Raw genomic sequence first — 10,087 nt, 5'->3', positions numbered from 1 at the left:
CTGCCAGGCAGCGGCGCTGTCACCTCCGGCAGCCCCCGGGGGCGCCCCGCTGCCTGCAGCTGTCCCTTCGCTTTCGATTCTCCTCAGCGTTCCCCCCCTGGGGGCAGCGCCCGGCGCCCGCCCCGCCCGCCGCCGCTAACGGCCGCCAACGGCCAGCGGTGGGGAGAGAGGGGGGCCGGCCCGGGCGGGTTGCTACCGTTCGCCTTTCACCTGTGGCGGCACTTCGAAAGGGCTTCGGAGACTTTCTTATCGACGCCGAAAAGTCTCCGCACAGCCCCGGCCCCGGACGGGCTCGGTCGCTGCCGGCCCTCCGGGCCTCACAGGCCCCGGTCGGGGGCACGGAGGCGGGCTGTGCTGCCGGGGGCCGCTTGGCAGGGCCTAAAGCGGGGGGTGTCTCGGTGGTTTGTGCGATCAGAGTTAGCTTTAAATGGGAAGGGCCTCAAAATGCAGTGTTTGGCCTTATGGCTGTGGGCTTCGCAGCCTGCCCTCGCTGGGAGGCCGGCTGCGCTGGCGAGAAGGCCGCAGGGTCTTGGTGGGGCAGCAAGGCCGGGAGCTGGGGCAGAGCCTGTCCCCGTCGGGGAGGTGGAGCCGTGGGGTACGAAGGGTCTAGTTGTGGAGTCCTACACAGTACAAAACTCAGCCAGCTTGGACGCATGCTTCAAGCATGTGATGTGGCCTTGACTTGCACATCTTCTGGGGGATTCACTTTTTCACACGCTCTGGGGGAAACCACAGTTTAGTTCAGACTCATGGCATGTTCCGCATTTTGGCTTTGGTTTAACCTGAAGCCATGGAGCATCTGTCAAGGTTCTTTCTATTTCCTTCAACTGCTCATATTTATCTGCCTTCCAAACCAACATTCAAGTGTACGGCCACCATTCTGAAACACAGACAAATACCTTCATACTCCTCTTCATCTCCTTGCAAGTTATATTTTGAGTCTTGTCTTGCCACGTTCAGTACACATTCCCTGTGGTGGGAGTGTAGTAAGTTAGAAGGTGAGTACTTTGCATGCCTTTAAAGATATTAGGAAGAGAGACAGAAATTTAATAAAAGGACATGGGACAGTGTACATTGGTGTAAGTACAGAAAAGTAATTACACAATTTATTCTACCACTGAGGCTGGTGGTACTCTACACGCTGTGCCTTTTGGCAGTGGCATATTGCTCACATTCTTAATGTGTAACTTGAACCTAATAAGTCACTGATACTTCATGATTACACTTGAGCACTTTTACAAAAAAAAGCCGTTCCCTTTTTGTATTGGCTAATACTTCTGTACTACTCTGAAAGAGAGATATTAGGTAATCTGTCTTTAATAATTTTGAGTGGCAGAAATTTTTGGCTGAAATAAAGGGTTTATGTCTTTTTAAGTTAGAGATATAAAAAATAATGAAACAGTATTTGATCTTTCAATATATACTTGTTTAAAACTTTTTGTTTAATTACCCCTCAGTATCAGGTATCTTTGTTATTTCCCTTGAAACAGAAAATTAAAAGAAATATTATCCAGGCATTATATCTAGTCTCTTTGGTGAATAAAGGGATTGCAGAAATGTATTGATGTTCACTGTATTTATAGAAGTAGAATTTGACGATTTTTTTTTTTGCAAGTAACATAGTATTTGGTTTTGGTTCCTTGTAGAGAGAGGATAGGAGTCACTTTATTTTACTGCATCCACATTTAAGTCACATTGTTGGAAAAATGTGTCATCCAGCATTCTGCAAAATCTCATTACACTAACTATAGTTTTGTAAGTAGTAAATAACTCACTCTTAAGTGAGAGTTGAGTACTTAAATTCTTCACATGACTTTTTGCAGTGCCTGGACATTATTCGGAGGGAAAGAAAAAGGCACGTCTTTGGCTCAAGCAGGTGGTAACTTACTGTTTGGCGATCACTAGAAAAGGCACTTTGTTGCTATATAAACATTTATTACAGCTCATGTGATGTTTCTTTATGCTTTTATTGTAGGAGGTAGTCAGTAACAACATATAATTTGAGCAGTGATGTTTAATTTGGTTTTGTCAGCAGCATTAGTATGTTGTTCTTCAAAAGATCATTAGGAGCTGCAAGGAGTAACTAATACAGGTTACTGACAAACTTGGGGGGAGGCATTTTATTTACTGGACTTGAGAACATTAGTGTGATATTTCAAAGAAGGTTGATGTATTTTGATTTATAGTGCTTTGGATAAATACTATTAAAACACTGGTGGTATAAAAGTACAAAATAACTATGGACTTTAATGTAGCTTCACTGAATTTCTGAGAGGAAAAATTAGATATGAGCCAGCCATGTGAGCTCGCAGCCCAGAAGGCCAACAGTATCCTGGGCTGCATCAAAAGAAGTGTGGCCAGCAGGTCGAGGGTGGTGATTCTACCCCTCTACTCCTCTCTGTTGACACCCCACCTGGAGTACTGTGTCCAGCTCTGGAGCCCTCAGCACAGGAAGGACATGGACCTGTTGGTGCAGGTCCAGAGGAGTGCCACAAAAATGATCAGAGGAACACCCATCCTGTAAGGACAGGCTGAGAGAGCTGGGGTCGTTCAGCCTGGAGAAGAGAAGGCTCCAGGAAGACCTTATTGCAGCCTTTCAGTACTTAAAGGGGGCTTAAAAGAAAGATAGGGACAGACTTTTTAGCAGGGCCTGTTGCACTAGGAGAAAGGGTAATGGTTTTAAACTAAAAGAGGGTAGATTTAGATTAGATATTAAGGAAGAAATTCTGAGGATGATGAGGCACTGGAACAGGTTGCCCAGGGAAGTTGTGGATGCCCATCCCTGGAAGTGTTCAAGGCCAGGCTGGATGGGGCTTTGAGCAACCTGGTCAAGTGGGAGGTGTCCTTGGCCATGGCAGGGGGCTGGAACTAGATGATCTTTAAGGTCCCTTCCAACCCAAACCATTCTATGATTCTGTGATTTAACAAAGTGGTTGTATTACTTCCTATATGTTTAAAACATTGATATAAATTCATGCTTGTCAGTGCAATATCATATTAGAATTATTACAAACACAGATATGTGAAGATGTGCAAATAATAACATCCATGTCAGTAATTTGAAAACATATGAAGGTACAGGAAATATTCATGGAAGAGACCTAAAATAGGCTATGCTGGTGGTACTCGTATCCCCACTTTTCTTCTATTTTATTCACAATCTAGTTTCCATGGATTTTATATTTATTATATTTGGCTGTTTCCTTTATCACATTAAATTCTGAGGAAAGTCAGGTAATTTCAATTAGCTAAGGTGCATAAAGAGATCTGTGCAAAGTGTCATGTTAGAAGCTCATTGTTTTGTTATGTCACCTACATAGCACTCTTCAGTTTTTAAAATACTGTGTCCTAGAATAAATTTTGCCTTGGCATCTCCAGTTTCAGAACACTTATATATACTGATTTTTAAATCCATCTCTTTCCTATCCCACTCCGCTGACTGCCCATAACTGTATTTTGATCCCCCCCCAAATGTACTCATTACTCGAATGAGCTCCTGCTGCCTTGTGAGCGCGTACTCCATGGGCTTTTTCAGCTGATGGTGAGAAGTTTATTTATTTGTTATTGACAGGCATTCTCTTTAGAACAGAAATCACAGGTAGCTAAAAACAATTTCGGGGTAAGGGCTGGTTTGAAAGCTCAGGGATTGAAGCAACAGTGGGGCAATCACATTTTCTAGACACAGAAGCATCTCGCTTTGAGCGTTGACAGAATATTGAATAGTACCTTCTAAATCGAGACAGATTACTTTCACATTTCTCTGGTATTTGTATCTGTCACATCTAGACCATTTTTTATGGTGGATCCATTCTTGTATTTAAACAGTGGAGACTGGGGGTTTCTGGACTTGCTTGTAAATGGTCCTAGTTTCCTCTGAGAGAAGCTGACAGGCACTGCAATAGTTTGTCTTGTAACAGCATGATCCTGATACTGATTTGCTGCAATTCTCCCCCTGTTATACTTCATGCACTTAAACTGCTTGCTGTCTGAGAGGTCCACAAGCACCGCTTGCTGTGCTCTTGCAAACAATTCTTGAGAAAACAGCGTGTTTGGGCAAGAAGCAGACATCGAAGTGATCTCTAGCCAGAAAGATTTAGATTGTAGTAGTCGAGTAAGTCAAAGAAGGTAGATGGAAGTTCAGAATATGTGCTATCTGTCTGTTTTTATATTGCTTATAAACAGCAACATAAATAAATTGTAAAAAAATTTGTTTACAAGAAAGCTGATCAAAAATAAGGGTGTGGAGAAGCAGCACATCTTAATTTAGGCAGATTTTGAAAGAGATCTAAAAAAATTTAAAAAGTGCTGGCTGCAGTGTATAATCTGAAGTCATTTGTTATGAACTGATCTGGAACATGAAAGACCTACTTCTAAGTAGGTTGAAGACTCCCCCTCCCCAAATATGTTGGTCTTTAATATCTCTGCAGGGTGTTCAGACAGATTCTATGCAGAATAGTTACAGTAGCTCTAACTTCCCTGATTTTGTAGAGAACTTGCTGGAAGATGGAAGAACAAGCGGGATGAGAACATGACAGTAATGAAAGTAGAGAACATGAAGTTATGCAGTTCAGTTACTTCTTGAAATCCTGTATTTTGCTACACACAAGCACTAGGAAAAAAAGCAGCCTTAATCCGTTAATGGAATGCTTAATTTTTTTTTATTAACACCTGTCAATCTTTTAGGAAACTCTACAGAAAAGCCAAGTGATTTTTGTCCTACATCACGTGTATTTTTTAAAGATGAATAAAGGGTACCTCCCAAGCTTGCTTTGGCTGTCATACACAGGCATTCAAAACCCTAAATAAAATTGAAAAATTTACAATTTCATTCTAGCCTGTTACTTCACTGTTTTCCTAGCACTTTTGCCCTTTCTTTAAACATGAAAGTGTTTCCAGCATAGAATAAAAAACCTAAAAATCTGTGAAAAGATTACATTTAGAATTTAAAAGCATAAGGTCTGCAGATTTTGCACTCAGAGATTACTTGTTGGATTTATTTATATGTAACCAGACCTGGATAGCCAGGAAGCTCCACTATAACGACATACCCTTTTGAATTCACAGACTTACAATTGCTCATAAGCAGAACTACATCTTCCCAGGGAATGAAGTGAGAGAGAAGAGGAAGAATTTGTTGCTTGTAAAGAGAAATGCAATGTATGGTGAAATAAGGAAAGGAGGGTGTGACAGCTGTGCAGCAGCTGGGGACCACTATGGTAAAGCTGGTCTTGGCTGGAAAGAAGGAAACAGTTGCCAGCCACAGGTTGTGCCAGAAGGACATTTGCAGGTGGAATCAAACACACAACCTGTAACTTCTGCAGATGAAGGGTTCAAGCTGGTTTGTAGGATCTCTTCCCTTCCTCTTTGGTCACATGCCAAATGTCTGTAACCTCCTCTCAGTAACAGTAGCATGTGTAAACTATTCTCACTTCTGACATGAAGTTCAGAATGGCAATAATAACAACTTACAATATCTGTGAAGTCTTATGCTGTGAGGCATTCATAGCATTATGTTAACATTTCTGTCAGGTAATGTGATTTAGTTGTAAAGTAGTTGTCAGGTGTTACTGTTCAAGAGAAAAGATGATTTATTTTGCTCGGTTTGTTTTGGTTTCCTCTATAGTTAGCTACATGATAATATCTAACCAAACGCCTAACCAAAATATAGATGAAGATTTCTCAGCTGTCAAAAAGAGTGGGCAAGTCAAAAATATTGACGAGTCCCTTAAGAACAAAGAGAGGTAACTACTGAGTTGAAATTGTGTAGTTTTCTCTCCAAAAAAGGACAGAAGCTTCCTGGGGTGCAGGACAAATTCGGATCAATATCTCCCGATAATGCTGAGATCTGAGAAGTTTTATTCCAGAATTCCTAGAGAAGATTAGCTCTCAAAATGTATATTTTTAACTCCTCTACTCTCTATTTTCACTTTCTTTTCAGGTGATGTTTTTCAAAAGAAAGGGTTTAGTGGGAGAAACCTTTGTTTCTGTAGACCAATGTGGGCTATGAAGGGCAAGAAAGAGACTGTTCAGCTGCAGATGAACCATTCTGCAGTAGCTTTGTTCTCCCTCACTCTAAATGAGGTAGTCAACATACTGAAGCAGGTAGTGGGAGAATTTCGCTGTAGCATTTTAATAATTTTGGCACTACACTTTTAGAGAAGCACATTTTTAGGGAAAAGGCAATCATTCAAAGCAAAATGGTAGCTTTTTCTGTGGCCTTGCCATCTGAGAGAAGTACCTTCAGTTTTCTTAGTAGAACACAGTAACAGACGCTAAGTTGCTTGCTGAAGAGGAAAAAGAAGTAATGAAATTAATGACCTTGAATCCAATTAGGATGTAAAAGGATTAAAAGACTTAGAGTCTAAATTGAGAGAATTTGATCAATCCTAGGAAAAGCTATCAAAAATATATTTTTCTCAACACCAGAAGTGGCTAACGATGTGCTATTTTCAACACAAAACCTCCTGGAAATGGGGAATACCCACTGCTGAAAAATCAGATCCTATTTTCATATGTTAAACTAGATTTCGCAGAACAATTTACAGATGTTGGTTTGTCTGCCTTTACTGCAGCATATTGCTAAATATGGGGCATTCAACTATTCCTTCCTGTTTATACAGTGCTTTGCACATTGCTGGCTGCATTACTGTTTGCTCCTTTCGTAAACTTCCTTCTTTTGTGTCTGGTCGCAGTTGACACCCAGGTCTAACAAGGCCACAGAGAGCAGCTACATGTGCTTCAGTGTAATACTGCAAAATCTTTTTATGTTGGAACTGTTTGTTTCAAGCCGATGCAAATGTAACAAACAGACTTACTTAGTAAAATGTAATTTTACAAAACCTAAATATTTTGTCCAATTTTATCTTTTCAGTTTTAACAAACTCTTTTTTTCTATCCTTTCTAGGCCTTTGCCAACGTCCTTCATAGTTCTTTTATATCAAAGGCTTGTGCCTTGCTCTGGTAAGACCACAAATAATATGGAACAAAGGCAGAAGGATTGTTCTTGTTCAGTAAAAGTGCAGTGAAATCAGAATCCAGGGTTCAGTGGGAGGTGGGAATTGGTGCCATAGACAGCAGTGGCCAGAGCCTGCCCATTAGAGCCCACCTGAGTGGGTTGCTCCATCTTATAGGGCCACCCGCCACCACCCTGCTGGAGAAGACCCCTTTGGTCCTTCTCCTTGGGTGGGCCCTAGGGGATTCAGGTTGTTCCTTGGAGGCTCGTGGAGCACGAATTCAAAGTCTAGTTTTCCTGGGGATAACAGAGTAATTCACTGTAGTTGTAGGGTACATGAAAATAAAGGAATCATGATGAATTCTTATCATATTCTGAAATAAGATAGGCATGAAACAAATATGAAGAACAACAGTTATAGGGCTTTCTAAAAAGACCTTGTAGTAATTATTTCCACTCTACTCTCTTTGTATTTTCTTAAGCATTTTTAGGCATTTAAAGTATATTTCCAAGCAACAAAGGAAATTGTTCTTCCTAAAGAGGTCCTTTATTTCATTCTTCTATTTGGTACTGTGATCCCTACCAGGTGACTGAGAGCTAACTAACCAAAATTAAATCCTCTTCTGATGTTCTGAGTCTCCATCTTACCACTGTCATGTAAAAAGTACATGCCATTTAGTATAGCCACAAAAATCTTCTTGACCTCTGCTCATCACTAAAGGCACCTCCATTTTTTTCCACCAGGTGTGCTGCTGAGTGGATTTAAAAGACTACCCTGCCCATCCGAACCATCAAATCCATACAGTCTGTTCACTGTGCTATTACAACTTGGTAGGATTAACAAAAGAAACATAAATTCCAGCACTATTATGTCACAATGACATCAGTGTATGAAAGGCCCTGTGTTTTTAGTGTTAAAATACAGAATAATACAATTTTACTCTTTAGAATAATCAAACATTTCAGAGAACCAGACTTTACTCTGAGAAATTCTGTTCTGTCCTGTCCTGTCCTGTCCTGTCCTGTTCTATTCTATTCTATTCTATTCTATTCTATTCTATTCTATTCTATTCTATTCTGTTCTAGTCAAGTGACAGTTGAATATTAAGGATAATGAAGTCTAACTGTATATTTTTCCAAAAGCATGATGAAATTTAATACTTAAAAAATAAGATTTTACTTATATAACATATAATTTTAATACACATTATATATATTAAATCATGGCTTGGGGAGACTTTTCATCCACTCTATTAAGGACTTTGGGAACAGACATACAGATATGATTTGGTATGAAGGCCACAATCTATTTAAATTGTTATTGCCTATTGCTAGGAGCATATCCCTTTAAAAAGCAAGGACTCGCTATAAAAACAAACAAACAAACAAACATACAAACAAACAAAAACCAAAGAAAAAATGCCAGATTCTGCACCTGGAACAGAGTAACACCAGGCACAAGTATAAATTGGGAGAGGGGTGGCTGGAAAGCAGCCCTGCAGAAAGGGATCTGGGGGTGCTGGTGGGCAGCAGGCTCAATAGGAGCCAGCAGTGTGCCCTGGTAGCCAAGAGGGCAAACAGCATCCTGGGGTGCATCAAAAACAGCATCACCAGCCGGTCAAAAGAGGTGATTATCCCACTGTATTCAGCATTGGTGCAGCCGCACCTTGAGTTCTGTGTGCAGTTCTCAGCCCCACAATTTAAGAAGGATGTGAAGGTCCTTGAATGCGCCTAGAGGAGGGCAACAAAGCTGGTGAAAGGCCTGGAAGGAATGTCCTATGAGGAACAGCTAAGGACTTTGGGCTTGTCTAGTTTGGAGAAAAGGAGGCTGAGGGACAACCTTACTGCTCTCTACAGCTTCCTGAGGAGGAGAAGTCGGGAGGGACGTGCTGATCTCTTCTCCCTGGGATCCAGTGGTAGGACGCATGGGAATGGTTCAAAGCCGTGCCAGGGCAGGTTCTGACAGGACATTAAGAAGCATTTCTTTACCGAGAGGGTGATCAAACACTGGAACAGGCTTCCTAGAGAGGTGGCCGATGCCCCAAGCCTCTCAGTGTTTAAGAGGCATTTGGACAATGCCCTTAAAAACATGCTTTAACTTGGTCAGCCCTGAAGTAGTCAGACTGTTGGACTATATGATTGTTGTACATCCCTTCCCATTAAAATATTCTATTCTATTCTATTCTATTCTATTCTATTCTATTCTATTCTATTCTGGCCTGGCCTGGCCTGGCCTGGCCTGGCCTAATATGCTGCAGCCTAACTTCCTGATTAGCTTAACTCATTTCTTAATGGATCTTCATTCCTTCTTCTACAGAAGACAGAGCAGTTGACATTCTGTAGAAGAAGTGGACCAGGCCAAGCTGCCAGCTAATTTAATCACATTGACATTGTACACCTATCAGCAAAGTTTCAAAAGTTTTCTTCTGGCTTTCTCCAGGCGTTTGTTATTTTAGTTTGAAGGGCTCAGAAAATATGGCGTCTTTTGGAGTAAAATGTTGGCAAGTATTATGCTTTGAAAATTGATTTCAGTGCTGGGTTCACATGCTGCAGCAGCCTCATCTAGGTGCTCACTTTCAGAGATTTTCAAAATGCCATTTTGCCAATCCTTTGCTCTCCAGTCATTGCTTTTTCTTCTGTTTCTAAGATATTAATGTTTTCCTTTTTTCTTTAATAATACTTAATATTTATCAGCCGTGCTATTCAGCTTATTTTAAATATCCTTTCTAGTATCTGCACAAATAGAAAAGAAGTGGAAAGAGTAGGATGACTGGTTGCTGTTCAAGAGATAAGAAACTGTTTTTCCCTGTATTGAAATGGGGCCAGTAGAGAAATGGGGTCTGAAGCAAAACAAAGGATTCTATATTCTATCAACAAAATTGTCAAGTAAGAAATCATAAGTGTTCCTTGCATACCTATCCAGAGGGTTAGGAGCTGAATACCTGAGGATTTTCAAAACCAGTGACACACTGAAGAACCGAGCACGATTTTCAAATTTCCACTTCGGCTGCACTACTGAGTGAAAACTCTCACTGGCTGCATATAATCAGATTGCATTCACTTGTGAGGCTAAAATTCCCGCAGATTGATTTAAAGATAATTCTTACAAGGCATAGCATCAGGGACCAACATCAT

Source organism: Rissa tridactyla, chromosome 1 (assembly GCF_028500815.1).
Source record: "Rissa tridactyla isolate bRisTri1 chromosome 1, bRisTri1.patW.cur.20221130, whole genome shotgun sequence".
Taxonomy (NCBI): domain Eukaryota; kingdom Metazoa; phylum Chordata; class Aves; order Charadriiformes; family Laridae; genus Rissa; species Rissa tridactyla.
Note: the sequence above shows the minus strand (reverse complement) of the source record.